Source organism: Anas acuta, chromosome Z (assembly GCF_963932015.1).
Source record: "Anas acuta chromosome Z, bAnaAcu1.1, whole genome shotgun sequence".
NCBI classification, from domain to species: Eukaryota; Metazoa; Chordata; class Aves; order Anseriformes; family Anatidae; genus Anas; species Anas acuta.
In genome coordinates this window covers 31,505,273-31,511,357 of record NC_089017.1, presented here as the reverse complement: position 1 = coordinate 31,511,357, position 6,085 = coordinate 31,505,273, and positions in this window count along the sequence as shown.

The following is a 6,085-nucleotide window of genomic DNA, read 5'->3' as shown; positions in this document are numbered from 1 at the left end:
CTACACCCTCTCAGGTCTCCAACCTGCAAACATACACTTCTGTTTGTGGCACCATCATGTTGTATTATCCGTGTTGTCATTGGAGAAAGATTTCTGCCTGTCCTATTTAGAAGGAAAACAAATAAAACATAAAAATTGACACTTAATAAGGTTTTAAAGTAGGCTGGATTACCACTGTGAGAGGAAAGATTTGCTGAGGAACCAGGTTTCAGCCTATGTAGTTACACTTACATGACATTAGCAGTACTGAAGACTTCTTCCTGTCCAGCTCACGGGAACAGAAGGCCTTACTTGTCTTGCTTTGGTACTTCACTCTTTTGGGTTTCTGTTCCACATAATGAAAGACATAAAAATATTAAAGGTTGACAGAGGGTCTGCATTATTCTGGAACCTTTTATGAAGAAGTGTATTCAGGTTGTTTGTCCCATAAAGTCAGCACTGCAGTCAGAGCTTTGAGAACTGGCCAGGTAGCTACCTGGAGGGCTTAACCCAGCAATCCCAGACGGAGTCAATCTCCCACATCTCCCTTCAGCACAAGCAAAAATACTGATAAAGAAGTTGGAGTACTGTGATAAATAGGATCTCTTTCCACAGGGCTTTCCAAGTTTCTGTGGTTCCCAAGTTCAGGTATAATTTAAACTTGATTCTCTTTTGGATGCTGTGTTTAGTTTTGGTGAGCATACAATGGGCTGGAGACAACGATAACATTAAACGACTTAATATATCTTAAATTAAGCTTGTGACAGATCTCATGTTTGGAGGAAAAGCACCTGGCAGTCATTAAAGTGGTCACCCCTCCATCCTGCTGAACAAAGGATGCAAGGCCAGTTCCCTCTTGTACTGTGGCTCTGCACAAAATCCTGCAAGGCATCTCCTATGACTGTGACGCACAGCCCCCTGGGGAAGTGCTAGCCTCAGAAACTGATGTATACAACACTCTAGCTCAGAGACTCCCAGTCTCCAGTGGTGGAAGACTAAAAAGTCATCAGATAAAGTGCTCTCTCCTGGGCCTGGATTTCCATTGCATTCTCTGAGGAGTACCAGTATGTAACTTTCAGTCACATGCAAACAGTTGAAAAAGCAGTTCTTTCTGGAAATCTCAAGCTAGATATTTTTTTTTTCCTAAAAATCCCTGGTCTGAAGTAAACCAAGCTGTGCCCAGAAGAGTCTAATGGTCGAGCTGAGAATCAGGGCTGTCTTAGAGAAGTCATTAGTAGGCTCCCTGTTCCTGCTCCCTCAGGTTGACAGTCAGGTGGGAAGTGGTTGCTCCCCATTTCATCACAATGGCCCTGTGAGCAGGATGGCATCCTGTGTTGCACTGCCTCCTCTAAGGGGGCCAAACATGAGGAGCCAGTGGTGGGCTTTGATGGGCTCCCAGCCTGCACTATAAGAGGTCCAGGCAGCCAGGAGCAGCTCACAGATATAAGCAACAGAGTTTTCCTGTAGGGGACCTCCAGGAGCCCACTTGCAATCTGTTCTCTTGGTTAGAAAATCGTACTGTCAGTAGGGTGGGGAAGGGTCTTACTGTTTTCAGAATCAGAACATTTTCCACTCACTGAAATGCTACACTACTGTTATTTCTTGGTTTTGTTTCATTTGTTTGCTTTAGAACTTTTTTTTTTTTTTTTTTTTTTTTTTTTTTTTTTTTTCTGCTACAGTTAATGAATATGAAAGAGATTGTATCTGTGTTGATTCATCTGGCCTCTTTTATAAAGTGCTCAAGTCAGATTTAGTAGCTGAAAATGCAGCCGTTTCTCTCAAATACAGATGGTATCATAGCCGATAAGTCCAATTAAGCCTGAACAAGCAGCCCTAGACTACATCTCAGCTAGTTTAAGAATCAATTTTAAAGATTTATAATACCACAGTGGGTACTGTTCTGTATTATCTTGATGTGCAAAGATTTACATATTTCCTAACCTCTTACCATTAATAACATACACACAGAAAATCCCTGTGAGTGATGTAGAAAGCATGCTATGAACAGAGTTCCCAACAGTGCCATTTCTTTCTACATGTAGGGAGAAATAAAGCTGTAGAAACTGGTTTTGCATTTCTATTACACTGTGTTCTGGCATTCATCCAACATGATTGCTTTCACTTTTTTTTTTTTTTTAATTTGTTTTAATATAGTAAACTTCTGGTATAGTGTCCTTAGTATGATGGAGGACAAGAACAGAAATTGCCCATGTTTAGTGTGTACATCTCAGTTTCTTTCTACTGTATGCATCAGGAATATCACTATGTGTGCTTACCTGCTTTTCTGTTCTGGGCAGACTATTTTTCTGACTATGTGCACAAGAAAGCTTTACACTTGCAATCCCAAGAAGCTGAAATTTGGAGAGTTTTAAGCTTTATTTGTGATAAGCAGATGCCTGTATAAAGAAGCACATGTTTCTGCAGGTAGGATAGTCAGGCAGCAAATATTCATGTTGCTTCAAGAAATTCAAGGACTCTCCACAAATCTAAACCTGTCTTTGTTCCCCCACGCCCTCCCGCTGTATGTTTTGCTGTTTGCCCTGTCTGGTCTTCATCACCTCACCACTGAAACATCCTTGAAAGTTGTACACCTTTTGTGGTAACAGCCTGACACATCCTGCTGTTGTCAGCTTTGCACCCAGCTACTTGCCCACACGTCCTCAGAAAAAAAAAACCTTTCCCCCTTATAAAAAAAACAAACAAGCAACAACAACAACAACAACAACAAAACAAACTACTATCTTTATCTCAGCCCCTGTTTACCTGGGTTGCAGGTCCTTTGGGGGCTCATTATGTGTGAGCAACAATTATTTCGGTCAATGTCAGAACAACAGTGGCAACCCAGAGGAAGCAGAGCACAACCTGAACGTTACAGATGTGTTATGTGAGTCCACACACTATACCTGGCTGCTGCTGTAGCAGATACGGCTGTCCTTGTGCAATGGTCTTGGAAAGACTGGCTTGCCAGAGGAGCTGCCCCAGCACAGCCATCAGATATGCACGACTCTCCATCACAGGGAAAACTCGTCTGTGAATTTTGGAGCTCAAGTCTCTGCATGACAAAGAGTTTGGAAAAATAAAATAACTGCTGTTCTCTTTCTCCTTTCCCTCCTTCCCACAAGTGAGCCTCAAAATTTTTTTGAAACTCTTTAAACAATTATTGAAATTGAATGAGGGGGAAAAAGCTTTAATTCTGATTAATTAATTGTGTATGTGTATCTGTTCCTTGGTAGACAGCATAGCTATAACTTTTGCATTAGATTTTTCATAAAAATGCATCCTTTTATTTTCACAGTTTGCTTTTCAAAAACTTTCTGCAAGCAGAAAAGAATGCCTCTGTGACAGAGATGCATTCCTTACTATATCATTAATCAGGACTGTTACACCATCAGAAACCACCCACCAAAGATTTTAAGGGCTCTAAACTCAATTCCACAGGAACACAAAGGAAAAAAGACCCCTCATGCCTCCAGCAGCTTACAGCATATTGGTGAGATGGAGAGTGTCCTGGGAGGATGTGTGGGTCTTCTGCAGCAGAGCAGAGCACTTGGTGCTGGGAGGGTGCTGTGCTCCTAACAGCATGGTAACTGAGATCTTGTGCGGCTTCACCAGGGCTTGTTAGCTCTGCTGCTGATTAGCTCAGCTCAACATCGCATGGGTAGGCTTATGTGGTTTCTGCTGTTGGAGCGGGGTGATGTCTGCTCAACACTGCTCATCTAGTAGTACACAGAGAAAGACATCACTGAAAGCAGATACAGGCACAAGAAAAAGTTTCTCCTTTTCTACCTGAGAAGGGAGACACATTGAAGTCAAACTTGGTTATTATAACAGAGGCAGAAAGGATAGGCTGAGCTATTTTGAAAGTCTACTTTGAGACTAAAGTGCTCTGCCTGAGACCGTGACAGGTTCACTGCCTCTGGCGATCGGCTCTGAGAGGGACTTGTTAGTACACAGCCCCATCAGCAAATTGTACAAACACTTGAGAAAACACGTATATGTTTCCCAGTGCTGTTCAGTACCTTTTTTTTTTTTTTTTTTTTCTTAAATTGCCTTTTCTTCCCCCAACACTATCTAACTCCACCAAAAAATTGTCGTTGCCACTTGCTTTGCAGATTCCTCTATGACCCCAGGACTGGCCCTTACGCACACAAGTGCGTAGGACCTGATGAAATTCCCTGAGTGAAAGGACCTTGGTCTGCAGGTACAGCCATTAGCTATGGCACCTTTCTTTCTCTTCAGGAGTCTGTTTGTGCTGCAGACTTTCCCCTGGAAAATTTATGGTGATGTCACTTAACCACAGACCTTGTGGCCTGGGAATACTTAACAGGAGAGGAGGGAATTGAATAGCTATAATGCAACTCTTAGCCATGATGAGTTGTTTTTCCTTTAATGAGAAGACCAGATAAACAAAATACTTTATTAATATGCAGAGTTAGGGCAGTTTTCCAAGGAAGTGCTCATCAAAGACTGAATGATAATATAAATAGACCTAAGTAGGTCTGAAACCACTTTTCTGGACTTTTCTGGCACAAAATTGTCCCTGCTCTACCCATTGTCTGTCAAAAAGGGCTTTTTTGTTTGTTTGTTTGTTTTTGTTTTTTGGTCTGCTTCTTCCTCATGTAAGCATTATCAATGTGGACATAGCTCCAGAGAATATTCCTGTTCTGCTTGTATGTTTCTAAACATAACCACTGTCTCATCCTGTGAACAACCATAAAAACAAACAACATGCTGGTCACAAACCAAAAAACAGCATTCATTTACATAAAAGAATATGAAGTAAATGACTCTGCAGGCTCATGCAGATATCTTTCATGTTGTGAAGGACAGTACAGTGAGGGATTTCAACCCAGCATGATGTGGGCATGGCAATTCGAGCTTGTCCCTTTGCATTTTAATTCTTTTCTTATTTCTTTATCAATTGTAATCAGGAAAATAAAATGGAAGAATTTGGCGGCTTCATCTAGAGACAAAAGTATGCTTGTCACACTAAGCTGTAACCAATTGCCTATTATAACCAGGCCATGTCTGGTCATGGTTATAAACCTGCTGTGGGCTTCTTTAGAGAAGGCTCTTGACATTACAGCTGCCTGCCAAAATCTGACAGTGACTTCTGATGTGTGTAGTATTCATTCCTAAATAGTTCCAAACCATTCTTAACCATTCCTAAACAGTTCCAAAACATTTAAAACCATTCCAAAATGCTTTGCTAAGTCTCAGTTTGAAACTCAGTTAGAACTTGTTTTCACTGTTGTTTAGTGCAGGCACACAATGTTCACCATCACATCCTATACTTTTAACAACATATTTAGAAAAAAAATGATCATTACCTTGATGCAACTATTTTATTACATATACATGTATGTGATTTCAACATCCTTTGAAGTTTCCCATCAACAGAAATAGTAAGGAAATGGTAAGGAAATAAATGAGGTAGGCTGTTCCTTTTCAAGCTGTTGCTCAGCAGTGTGTACAAGACCTTCAGAGATGCTGTAGGGCAAGATCTGGTTTATGCGTTCCTTGTTCTGTCCACACACTGAACACCTAGTTAACTTGGAGTGAAAGATGCTCTGGTACAGACCAAGAGCATTTGCTGTTAAGTCGTATTAAGTAACACCTACATGATTACAATGGCTTCTTTATCCTCTCAACACTGCCCATCCTGAACTTCTCTTCATGTGTTACTTCTACATGTCCTCTTACAGTCCACATACCTCCCTGATTGCCAGGATGCAAGCAATGAAGAGGAAGGCCTCCTGGCACGTGAGATCAAGTAGACATCAAAGTGATGAGCTGAATTTTTATTATTTTCTATAGCAGGGAATAAGAAACAAAACCACTTTAATTTCCAGAAAAAAAAAAAAAAAAGTTTTTGTAGGTTGAGTGTTTTCCTTTTTCTTTTTCATGAATGCTGTTTGTTGTGAATATTCTGATGGGGTTAAACCCATTTTTTCTTAGTAAACAGAAAGCTACAGAAAGCTATTTTTTTTCTTTTCCATACACTTATCTGTCTTCCCTAAGAATCACACACAGACACACCAAAACAAACATAAGCACACAAACTGCAAACCCTTTCCAAATATTTCTTCACTCAATTAAATTTGTA